The sequence below is a fragment of the Mesitornis unicolor genome, unplaced genomic scaffold (assembly GCF_000695765.1).
Source record: "Mesitornis unicolor isolate BGI_N332 unplaced genomic scaffold, ASM69576v1 scaffold48303, whole genome shotgun sequence".
NCBI lineage: Eukaryota > Metazoa > Chordata > Aves > Mesitornithiformes > Mesitornithidae > Mesitornis > Mesitornis unicolor.
In genome coordinates this window covers 37,952-50,911 of record NW_010174911.1, presented here as the reverse complement: position 1 = coordinate 50,911, position 12,960 = coordinate 37,952, and positions in this window count along the sequence as shown.

Here is a 12,960-nt window from a genome sequence, read left to right as displayed (position 1 = left end):
CTGAACCACCCCCAGCCTTGATTCATCCATATGGTTCTCACAAGGCAAGTGCAACAGTGAAGTTTTGAAATGTTTGCTGATTTGAACTTCACTTATGCCTGAGGAGATGTCGTTCAGGAACAGTTTGATACTGCTGCCTTCTTCCCAGCAAAAGCAGCCCTGGTCTGTGGGCTTTAGCAAAGAATAACTGGAACTTGGGAAAGTCACCTAAATTGTAGTTTTTTTAGTTTTCCATCTGGAAAACAGAAATTTTGGTCTCACTGCAGAAGCAAAAATATCTTCCTTGCAGGGGGTGATGGCAGGGACACATGTCATGGCAAAATGGATTAAATGGGTTTGGCCAGCTTCGGTACGGTGTGATCTCCTCTCCTTCCCTCTCTGCTGCTGCTTTGGTGGTGTCAGACCCTGCATGGACCTGATTCAGCTCCCAGTTGTGCTTCATTTCTCTTGGCCGGCCAAGCCACTTTCTCACAAAATTGTGGGCCTTTATTTATTTTAATCTTGTGCAAAGTGCGTGCTCTCTAATCCTCAATGCTATGACCCAATTCTTTGAATTGCAAATAAGGGCAGCAGTTCAAACCTGTTCCTAGTCTGTTTAGGTTATGCACTTTGTAGGGTCCTTTGAAAATAATTTTTAAAGCCCCTTTTGGCCGCGTATGATCCTGATCGTCCCTGAAGATTTGCATTTTGTACTGAGACACCAAAGCAGAAGTGGCAGCTGAGTACGTGCCCGGGTTGCCCTGAAGGCTTTGTGGGTGAAGTTTTCTTGCTGTGGTAGCCCACCTGATTTGTGAACCTGCTCACAGTGACAAAACTTAAGAGAAGGGAGTGTTTTGTGGTCCGTTGTGTTTGCCAGCAGTATGGTGGAAAAGGCATCACCGACAGCTGACTTACAAGCACAAAAAGCTGGCTGTTAGTCCTTGGAACACGCAGTCCTATCCCTCTCTATCTAAACCCCCCACCCCAGCTTATTGGGCTACAAAACAGTTTTAAACCGAGAAACTACTCAAACACCAGGAAAACTGATGTCTGCCCTTATTTAATCAGCAGGTGGCAACATCCTCTGCCTTATGAAATTCAACTTACGGGTTTACAAAGGGTTTGCAAAAGCTCCTTGCACTGAGGTGTTTGATACTCCAGTGAGCAAGGGGACAGTGAGGCAAAGCCAGTCGGTGATTGCCATGCAGGGACCTCCCCCTTTCCCCCAACCAAATCCTCTTCTGACTGTAGCGCAATTCTGTCTGGCACTTCCAGATTTCATATCTGTGAGTAGCTACTTACGGTGAAGAAGGTGAGCTGCTGTATAGAATGGTGCAAAATCTACATAGTGAGATTTAGCTTAAAAAAAAAAATTATGTAAAAAATATATTCTGTAAAGTCTTCTCCTTCGAGGCATTGATGTTGAAGGCCAGAGGTAAGGTCAAATTGTTTTAAACATAAAGGAACCAACAAAATAAGGGAACTTATTGTGGAGAAAGAACCAGCCAGAAAATTAAGTCAGATCACAAGGTTTTGGTAGAACAAAAGATCATGTCTGAAGCTGTGCAGACAGTAAGTGCTAGCCCAGAAGTTCCTGAAAAGAGCAGAAGAGACACACGGGGCAGTGATTTAAAAGATACTATAGTATTTCTGTCTAAGACAGATGGTCAACAGTAGAGGCCTGAAAGCCCGGGGGATTCATTTGATACAGGTGAGGAGGCTGGGTTATAAAGTCACAAAGTGATTCTAAGTAGTGAAGTTTGTTAGGGTTGTCAGCAGTAGGCATGCTTCCACTTTCTATTTCATCTTCTGTTCTTGTCGTGGTTGTTATTCTGCCATGTGATTCACATTGATCTTTGATCAGTTTTACATTGACCTCAAACTCTTCTTTCTAAAATCTGCTCTTGCCATTCATGTTTTTCCTAAATACCAGGTTTATGTGTCTTCCACTCTTCCCATCTACAAGGACAATCCCCAGCCATGTGAAGCTACAGAAATGCGGTTGCATGGAGAAAGCATGTCAACAAATGCTCCCATTTACTTATAAATTTAATTTCCCATGACCAGAAAAGGTGTGAGCTTAACACCTGCTCCTTCTTACTCAATGATTTCAGTTCCTCTTCCTGCAACAGAGTTTGTAATCCATAGTCCTGGCTGCATGTGGTGATCCCATTTCATGAAAGCCTGGAGGAGCTGGATCGCATCTTGGCTTAGGGCGGCAAACGTGACCCATACATGTCCCCCTGAGGAACCAGGCTGTACATGTGCCTGAGGGCACGGAGAGGGCTGGCCACTATCTGTCCCCCATGGAAGGTCCTGGAGTTCAGGGGAGATCCCAGTGATTGGAGTGAAAAAGACAAAACCCTGAACTAACCTGGTCTGAAATCCATCCATGTGGAGCACTCCAGATTGGTGAGAGCATCGCAAAGTGCCAAGAAGGGACCACCTGACAGTGCTGCTGCTGCCCTGTGTGCACTTATAAGAAAGAAAAACCACACAGAAAATGTAATTGCCTTATAAAGGTATCTCGCCTTAGAAACAAGGATTTTTAATGCTGCTTAAAGTGCTAAGTGAGAGGCATGTCTCCGAAACAGCAGGTTGTTCTGTCTGTCTTTATGTGAGCTCATGTAGAGGTGCTGTTTGCTTATATGTGGGATATAAAAAGCTGGCCCTGGTTTTGCACAGTGACCAGGAATGTGCCTCAGCAGCTGGTATCCTTGCTGGCCGTGGCCTCATCCCGTGACTGAGCTGGGTTTCCTGAGCTCCTGGGGTATCTCTCAGCCTTTTTGGATAATTGTCTCATTACTGGCAGCTTCTCCCAGTTTCCTGGGGGAAGGCTGCTTGCATCCACTGCTGCAATTCCTCCCACGCTGCCACAGCGCCTCGCAGGTGGCTGATCCAGCTGCCACTCCTGGGGAGGGCAATGCCCTTTGGGAGGCTGGGGCCATGGCCAGGAGGGTGAGTGATCACAGGCTCCCTCCTCTCTGGGCCCCCAGAGCAGCCCCCGAGTCACTTGGCCACAAGGAGAGCACAGATGTTCAGACATGCCAGCATCCCCAAAATGCATCTCGGGGTATTCACATCACAGCACTTGTGCCTAATCCTCGGCTGAAAGGCAGCTGTGTTGCCAGATGTTATGACTCCACTGACCTAATTCAGGATCTGGGGGCTGGCACATGCTGGCCCCACCACATCTTGCCGTGTCCCAGAGCAGCATCTGCTGGAGGCAGGGGCATCCACCTCGGCTTTGGACCCCCAATAAGCACCTTGTCTCCAGGCACTGCTGTGCCTGTTGTGTTGCATGGGGCAGTGCTGCAGCAGGCAGCATCCCTCCTGTGGTGTCAGCTGTGCTCTGGCCCTGGCTGAGCCGATTTGCTGTGTGCTGTGAAGGGATGGCATGCTTGGCTTTAATTGAGGGCTGCTTTCCCCGAGGAGTGATTTTCATTAGGGGTATTAATTCTCTCTGATTCAAGCAGTGTGCTTTGATTGACTCTCATTGATGTCTTAAAACCAGAGATATCCTTAAAAATATATACAAAAAACTGAAGAGTTCTTTGGTCTTTAGCAAAATATGTCATTGCCCACACACCAAACACCATCCTTCTCATCACAGTCTTGTTCACATTTGATTTTCCAGAGGAGAGTCAGGAGGTTGCAGCCTTTTCCTTGGGTGACTATCACTTTGTCAAAGAAGAGTTTGGGTTCAGTGAAACTGCAGGGGATTTCATGCACCTTGGATTTATTTTGATGACTCTCAAGAAAGCTGATGAGCTATGTTTCTGCTGTAATGGGTGTGATGCAGAAAGCAGTGTCTCCCAAGTCCATAGGAAAGATCCCCAGGCTCAGCTTGGACCGTGGGACACTCTTGTTTCAATTCCCTCCTTTTCTGTGTCACCAAAGTTACTTCAGACCAGGTTTTCCAGCTCCAGAAAAGTCAATGGATGAAAACATTTCGTATGATTTTCATCAAAGGCTTGGCCAAATCTGGTCATGGATTATCAGTGGAAGATGTAGCAGCATCCAAATATGCCTGCCTGCTTCCCTCGTCCAGACAGGCAAAACCCTGCACATCCCTGCATATTGATGCTGGTGTGCCAAGGATGGCTGCGGAGATTTATCTGCATGAAAACTGACTTGGATGAAGGAAATGCATGTGAGGGTCCCAGTGACCCCCTCAAAGTGTGGTTTTTCTCTGTCATCCAAGGGAGGTCAGTGGTGTGGGAATGGGGAGGCTGGGTTTGGGGTGCTGAGTGCTGCTGGAGGTCCATCCCCCTGTCTCTCACTTGCTGTTTTTTGGCCAACTCTGCATCTGGCTGGGTCCTCAAGAGCCCACCTTTGGGTTTAGGAGCTCGGGCATGCACAGGAAAGGGCTCTGCGCAGCACAAGATCTGTGGCCAGCCTTCATGTATCCTTTATCTGAAAAAAGCCCCATCAATTTGCGCTATTTTTGTCCTCAATCCCCACTTCCTGTCCCTCCTGATCTTCTCTGCTGTTGTATGCAGAAACACCGAGGGGTGGATTTCAAGCACCCAGCTACATCTCTGACCCCGAAGACTCAACCCCATGGAGAAACACTGTGGTTGGGTCAGCCATGGGCTTCCTGGGCGTCGGGAGCTGGAAACTGGTAATCCTGGTGGAGGGTAAAAATACCTCCTCAGTCACATGCTAGCGAGACTCCAGAATGGAAGATGCTAAAACCAGCATGATGGTTTTAGACAGATTGGGTTTCTTGGCAATGCTGTCGGCAATTGGTCTTCCTCCTGGCTTTACACTGAAATGGCAGTGTGGGGTGAGGGCTGGGAGGGAAAAGCAGCACTGCCCCAGCACAGGAAAATGTGCCTTTTTCCAGCTTTCTTCCTGCCAAGAAATCTGTGTGGCCAAAGAGGGTGCCCTGAAATCATGAGGCTGGCGGGGACCGGAGCAAAAGCAGGGCTAGACCAGCCTCCACTGGTCTAGGACACCAATGCTTTCTATGAGAAAAGGCGTTTTAATGGTCTGAACAGACTTATTCCATGCATAGAACAAAAGGACACTTTCAAGGAAATAATATAGAGGGGAAAAAAGGACTAGATTGGGGAAGTCTCTACCCTCCCAGAGCTGCTGGTGCTTTGCACTTTCCTGAAACAGCATATCAGTTTGGGACCCCCCAGGAAATGTGTAGGGGTGAGGGAGAGCTTGCCCTGTCCAGGAGGAAAGATGCTCAGCAAATGCAGAGCATCTCCAGGATGTTCCCTAAAATGAGGAAAAATAAGGGATGCTACACCAATTACAGGCAAACCCAGAGTAAAAATTTGGGAAAAACCTTTTTACAGAGGAAACCAAGAGATCTGTGGGATTTCTTTGCTGTTGTATAAATAGTCTTTTGTAAACCACGGAGGCTGTGGGCAGTGCTTTCAGGCTGGAGGCTGGATGTGGTGGGGAGGCCGGGCACCTGCACTGAGTAGGATGAGACCTTTTCCACTCAGAAACCCTGGTGTGGCCTTGTCTTCACTTAATCCCAGCTTCCTGCAAATGCTTCCTTTGGCTGCTCAGGGCCCTGCGGCCGCAGTGTTCCCAACAGAAATGCAAAAGGATCTGGGAGGTGCTCAACCAAATAAGTGCTGAAGCAGAGACCTCAGAGGCTTGGCCGTTGGCAAGAGGCATCGTCTCTCACCTGTGCTGCCCAAAAGCTGTAATGGCTGTTGAGCCCCTCTAGTGATGCTGGTGCATCTTCTGTGGTGGCACTTAGACATGAGGTCTCTCTGCAGTGCTTTCTCAGGTTATCATACCTAATGTGCAGGGATGGGGGAAGCCAAATAACTTTAAAATATCTATCTACATGCTGTGCACCATCATATTGCTGCCTTCTGGGAACAGCTGCTGCAGAAAGCCATCCATTCCAGGGAGCCTCTCTCATAGCCCAGGCATAAGCCCAGCAGAGAGGATATCACAGGAAGGAACAGTAAATTAAGAACCGGCACCCTTCCCAGTTAATTTTAGCAGCAGCCAGTGGTGTTTACAGGAATTTCTTCTGTATTCCTGTTGACTTCCTCCTTGATGATGTTAAAGCTTTGGACACTGTGACCTGCAGTCATTAGAAAACCCTCATCCATGGCACAACAGGATATTCAAGCCCCTCAGATTGGGGCACAGTGCCAGTCATGATTTGCCATCACACACACCTGATTTTACTGATCAGACAACAGAGGCTCACCTGCCTTCTGCTGGGCCTTGCTCCAGGTGCTGCAGAGGGGATGGGCAAAGTTACAGCAGGGAGAACCCCCAACCCCAGGCATCCCCTCCCAGCACAGAGATCCCAGCATCAGTCTGAGGTGGTGGTGATGGTGGTAAATTACTGCTGAGCCCCAGCAGCTGCCCGTTGTGGGTCAGGTTATATAGGGACCTGAAGGCCCCCCTCTAGGTGATGAGGAGAGTTGGAAGCTGTTTTTGTGCTCTGGGAAGTTTCAGTCTGCTCAGTTTGCTCTTGTACTTGGCACTTTGGTGGAGGTATTTCCATGCCTGAGAGCAGAGATGGCAGGTGAGTCATGCTGTGGTAGGTGAGGGAGAAAAGGAAGGTTTTAGACCAGAAATGTTGTTTCTAACGTTTATTCCCTATAGAATAAACCCAAACTTACAGATGCTTACGTTCCTGCTTTAAGTGCCCCTTTGTGAAAGTTTTGGGATCTGAGCTGTTGTGTTAAAGCGCCTCACGCAGGTCTAGTGGGAGGTGTCTCTGCCCATGGGAAGCAAAAGGGTTTGTCTGGGCAGCCACAGGGAGAGAGGGATGGAGGGAAGGTGTGGTGAGATGCTTTCTGTCTTGCAGGAAACCATCTCAGACAGATGGAAAGAGTAACATTTTTCTGTCCGTGAGAGGAGCTGAATGTAATTGTTCAGAAAACAGCCTTTGGGGATGGATGGGAGGTTTCTTTATGGGCCAAGACACATGTAGGAACGCAGTGTGGCTGGAGGAGCATTTGAAGAGGGTTTGGCAGTGCTCCCGAGTGAGGGGTGTGAGAAGCTGCATACCTGGATGCTTATTTCAGAGTGGCTGACCTTGGGAAGCCACTGGTACGTCTGCTCCGACGACCTGGCCCAGCTGGTTCATGTGGCTGTGCAAACTCCTGGCGGTTTTTGGTCTTCTGAAAGCTGCTTTTTTCCCCACTCCCATACCACCCTGGTAAACCAGTAAAAGAACAGCTTCTATCGTAATGGTTTGAATGGGAATGGGTGGGTGAGGTGTCCCAGATGGGATTCTGGGGTGAAAGTAATCTGTAGCAGTGCTTTCATGTGTACTCCTTGTCTCTCATCTCTGGTCAGACTGTATGGGGAAGACATAGCTGTGTCTTCATGCCATGAATTACTCAACACCTGTGTAAATCCCAGGGTATTCCTGCAGTGTTCAGCTCAAAAGATCCTCTTACCAGTTTGAGCGTTTTGAAATGAGTTATGTTGGTGTTTATAGCTGGGTCCCATCTGCTACTGAGGTTTTCATTCACTAGGCCTGTGTCAAACCTCCCCCTCTTGCCCAGCTTTCGAGGAGCAAAAGGGAGCAGCTGTTTGTCTTTTATTCAAACTTCGCAACGGCAAAGCCCACCGCTGCAGTAGGTGATGCTCATGTGCCTCCCTTGCTCACTGGGGGACATAAGACTTGTTTTGGTGGGAGGTGCTGGCCAGGTTACCCCTTTTTCTTGAAGCTGTTTGGGATTATCATGTGGGAAGTTGCTACTGATTTGAGGACAAGGGACTTCAAAAGCCCCTGTGCTTTGAAGTCAAACACTGCCCTCCCCACCATGCCCAGGGAGCCTCTGCTATCCTTCTCCCTGCAAGCAAGTGCAAGGCTCTGGGTGACCTCACATCTTTTCTCAGGAGGAATATTAGCAAAACAAGCCCTCCCAAAAAAAAGTCTTGTCTGGGCAAGAACCAGAGACTTTCCTCATCTGCCCTGCTCGCTGGCTTCTGGCATCTTCCCGCCTTTCTCACAAGTGAGCTGTGCAGACTTGTTTTTTGGAAACACTGGCATTTTGTAATTTTTTTGGCAAGGGAGACAAGTTCTTTACAGTTGTTTGAACTTTGCATTTGTTTAAGCAATTTACAGTCGTGTCTCTTGGAGAGGTCACTTGTCCAAACCTAAATAGCTGCGGGGTCAGAGAACAGCCATTGGCCTCTCCACTCTCATGTTCCCCTGGGTATTGGCCACCTATGGTTGATGTGAGATGAGCCTCACTCTGTTTGCTTAACAAGTCAATGAAACCCATATCTCTCCTGACTTCTGGGGCGATCTTTAAAACAAGGGCTGATCTTTCTGGCCTGCCCATTCCCATAGTGTAAGAGCAGCAGGAGCTGTGCATCCATGCCTCATCTGTGGCAGCAGGGCAAACAGGGAGCCTGGCCCTGCGGTCCCAGGGAGGGTCGGGGTTGCACAGTGACCTGTCCCCACAGGCCCTGTAAGATTTTTTTTTTTTATTCTAAATAAAGCCACTTTGGAGATGGCAACAGATGGTGCTGTTGGGTGCTTGCAGATGGGAGAGGCTTGTGCCAGAGCTGGGACAGGAGCATCTCTGTTCCTGGGACAAGGACCATCTCTGTCCTTGTTCCCAGGCCAAGGCTGATTTCCTCTGGGTCTCATCACCCTCCTTGTCTCACCCAGCAGCCTGTAAAACGTGGAGAAAATCTTTTATCTCATCCCTCAAGCCAGGAATAAAAGCTCTGCCAAGTGCATAGGGGTACTCAAGATGGGGCTTTTACTGAGATGTGTGAGAGACCAAGTGAAACATCTGTGAGATGGAAATAGCATTAGCTAGCAAGTGGGTGTTCACTATTTATAGAGACATAAGTAATTGCTAATGTCATTGAGCACTATTACTACTTCCCAGAGGTCAGGCAGCTTTAGGAACCGTGAGTGTCCTGTTGTTTTACCCCAAAAAGTGCTGCCCCAGTTCAACAGCATCTCTCTGAGCACGCAGGCCAGGCTGCTGTCTGTGTGCTGTTTATAACTAGCAGAGCCCTGCTGATAAAGACTTCTGGTCTTAAAAGAGGGAAGCACCTAAAGCTTGAAGGCTGTGCAGGGCAGTAAACCTCATGGCTTTGGTGGTGCAATACACTTCACTGACTGGCGAAAGATGTGTTTGCTGGGTTGGCAACCCCTGTGCATCCCAGTCCTGCTGCAGAGTCTGATGTGGGGATCATGCTGTGAAAAGTGAAAGATGGGCTGCCCTGAGCATTGCTGGGCTGCTTGGCTGATTTGCATGCCAAGGGGATGTTGGACTTCCCAAGAATACCTTCAGCGTGTCTCTTGGCGGCCACCGCAGGGCTGCCGCCCTCAGAAACCTTTCTGAGACATCTATGCTCTCACAAGTATAAATATGTGCACACATGTGCATCTCCCGCCCAATGCAACAGTGAGCGTCCCAGCAGCCTGGGCTCTGTGAAACATGGAGTCAGGCCTCTTGCTTTTGACTGGGGCAAGCCCAAATTTCTGCTTTCCACCATGTTAGGTAGCACTGCTCTGCTGCCGAACGTGGGGACCCAAAACCTGTGGTGCAGGGCATGGGAGAAATGAACCCAAAGCCCATAGAATCCTCCCAGAGAGCTGACACACTGCTCACAGTTCAGCTCCTTTTGGGTTTATGAAGCAGCGTGGTGGCAGCATCTCTACAGATGCCTCTGATGGGGCTGTGTGCTGTTTGCCTTGCTACATCTCATGTGTTTTTAGATTTCCCGTGTGGAGTGGCACAACAGCAGAGACTTGACTTTCGCTAAGAGTGTGCTAAAATTGGCAGAAGCAGCACAGGCCTTTTTGCTCTTTGGAAGTGCCTTGAGATGCCTGTGATGGGCAAAAAGGAATCTGGGAGGTGTTGCTGGCTCTCGTGGCATGGCCAGGAGGGCATTGGGGAGTGCGTAGAGGTCAGAGCTTCCAGTGTGACTTGGGGCTGCAGAAACAGTCCAAACCATTGACTGGATGGTAGCTCAGACTGCACTGTGTCTTGCTGGGACAGGAAGAAAACAATGTGAATGCTCACCTCATTAAACACCCTCAAAAAAAGCCCTGGAATTTTTTACTAGCAAAAACAAAAACCCCCATAAGCGGAGCACAACCCCAGCCTGGCACATTGCCCAGTGATGTGTTTGCGAGCCCTGAACTGGCAGGAAAGCATTGCTCCCTCAGCATCCCTCCCTCCAGCCAGGCAGCCCTTCATCCATAGGCAGAGCGCTGCTGGCCTTTCTGCAGCCTCTGTATACCCCATATGTACCTGCAGCACCTGACTCCAGGCCTCTGGCCTCCCCTGTGCCACAGATGGGAGCCCTTGGCTTTGTCAAAAAACCCAAGAACGCTCTTTTCATGTGGTAAGCTGAGGTTTCTGTTACAGCTCTGATGGGGCTGGTGACTCATGATGCTGCTTTGAAAACTGTGGCTGGATTAGCAGCAATGTGCTAATCATTCTCACTTGCCCTTTGTTGTCTCATTTACTGTTTTATTGTCCCACCTGAGGCTTTCTCTTTATTCCATCCTCTTTCCCCCATCCTGAGTCCTGAAGAGCCCAGGTCTTCCTGCCTTGGCTTTGCCCCACAAATCTTGTTTACTCCTTTCACTTTGTTGGTTAACTCTTTCGCACCGTGCCCTCGATCATTCTAGTCAAAACCCAGTCTGGGGGTTTCTAGAAACCCTTTCTAGGAAGAGAAAGAGGGAGCTGGGGTGCATCTGGCCACCTTCAGCCCCACGCAGGGACATGCAGCCACCACCCCACAGACAGTTCTGGTGGGTCGTGTGGGGTGGCACACAGGGTGATGTGCTGCAAGGGCTCCTGGGGAGGCTGAAGCTGGCTTGCTTGTGTGGGATTTACCAGCCAGCACCACCAGCCTTGCTCTGCTGAAGGGAAATCACTGGTTTTGCTCCTGCCTGGCCCCCTTGCCACCTCCTCTGTGGCACTGGTAGTGAAACAAGTTGCCCTCTAGTCCTTCAAATTCTCCTATATGTATGGCAAAAATAAGCTATGATGTGATTTGCAAAGAGGTATCAGACATTTCTCAAGTGAGTATTGCAACCCCCCTTCATGAGCAGAGCAGAGTTGGCAGTGCCCAGCCAGTGCCACGCTGTGTGGTTTGCAACGTCAGCATAGCAGGGAAGTAAGTGGGTTCCCAAAGTGCTGCTTTGGTGTCTCTGGCCTCCTAGAGAGGAAAAACACATAATTTAAAGATGAGGAGAAAAATAAAAAGGGAAATGTAGTGATGTACCTGGGGGCCTGCTGCCTCTCTCCAGGACCAAAGCCTCCGAGCATTGGGGTACGTTCCCCATTGGTGGCTGAGATGGAGCATGGAGTGGTTGCCCAGACCATCATCAGGGCCCCCGGGGCTCACAGGAAATGTGCTTCCCACCTCATTTGTACCCAAGCTTAATGTCCCCTATAGAGAACTGAACTGGTACTCTTGCAATAACCCAACAAGTTTTCGCTTGCTCTGAAGCAGAGTCTGTGGTCAGCTGTAGGTGATGAATGAGCTGTTCAAGAAAAAAACATGCCATTTGGTGAATGGCCAGAGCATTATACAGCATTTATGTGGGGAAAATTCAGCCCTGCAGAAGGTAGTGTGTGACTGACGTAGCTGAAAGCATGAAGAAGGCCAGACCCAAAAAGGCGAGCTGCTGGTTCTGTCTGCAGGAGGGTTTTTCTAGCAGAGCTCAGGCAGCTCATGCTTCCCGAAGGACTGGATCAGAAGCAGTGAGATACTGGATCTGGAAACATGATACGGTGGAGCAAAGGCCTTTCTGAGCTGAATAAAGCTGCATGAGAGAAGCCAGATGCCTGTTACTGCAAGGTTTAGTGAGTTTGTTTCAGAAGTCTGTATTTCATAAACCACATGCTACCCTGCCTGAGTAGTAAGTTAGGAATGCACCAGCCCCTTGCAAGGAAGACCCACCTACATTACCACTGTTACTATGATTATCCTTCATAGTTACTAGCCATGTGTAGCTCTGCAGCAGCAGAGCTCAGAGATGCTGCAAAAGAGGAAAGGCACGTTTCACAGCTGGAGAAGCCGAAGCAGGCAGGAAGGCTTGGTGCTCAAGGGTCATTAAACTCTTCCCTCCCATGTCTCCATCCTCTGCTCTGCCTGATGGGCTCCACTGCTGGCTGCTGCTCTGAAGCAAGAGCAGCTGTCGCCTGTCATGGGAGCAGGAGAATGGGGCCAGAGTACTGATGCTTCTTAATTAACAGAATTGTCTGAGTTTCTTTGCTGGTATTGAAATGTATTCTTCACATAGCTGTGCTCTCTGCATTGCAAAATGGTCACCACAGCTATTTTTGTATGTGTTTTCCCAACTGGATTTCATTTTTCTCTGCATCTGCTCTCCTCCTGATCTTGCTGCAAAGCCAGGAGCGAAGATGAAGAAAAGGGAAAATGCTGAAGTTCTCTATTTAGGCAGCTGACTGAAGGCTTTTTCAAAACATTAAGCACTCCCTGAAACTTAGATCTTTTTGTGGTGTTTAGCCTGGGCACCTCCCAAAGTGGCATCATCTTAATTCACTGTTCTCTTTGGAAAGTGAGGGCCAAGCTGTGGTGGCTGGCAACAGGCATGAAAACCAGAGCAAACCTCCCTCTGGAGCCCCCACAGCCCCTCTGCTTCTCCATGCTCTTCTCCATCAACTGCTGCATGGAGGAGTGATTCCTGCTCAAATTTATGCTCTGATTTTTTTTTTCCTCTTCACAAATTATAATCTTTAATAATACTGACTAAAAAGAATTTTAAACAAGAATTATTAAATCACTGCCTTGGTCTCCTAGGCTAAGTTCAGCCTCCATATATTCAGGAGGTGACCTTTAGTAGTTCAGCCTTGGTGAAGTGCTGGTGGGAAGGAATCGCAGTGGAGGCTGTGGCACAGAGCAGAGTCACTTGGCTCCTTCTCGTACAGGGGGCTGAGATGCTGATGCACAGATAAAACCGTGTATCAAGAAAGACCAAAAAAGCTGGAGGTGAAGATTGGTTGTATGGCAGTAGATAACTCTGAA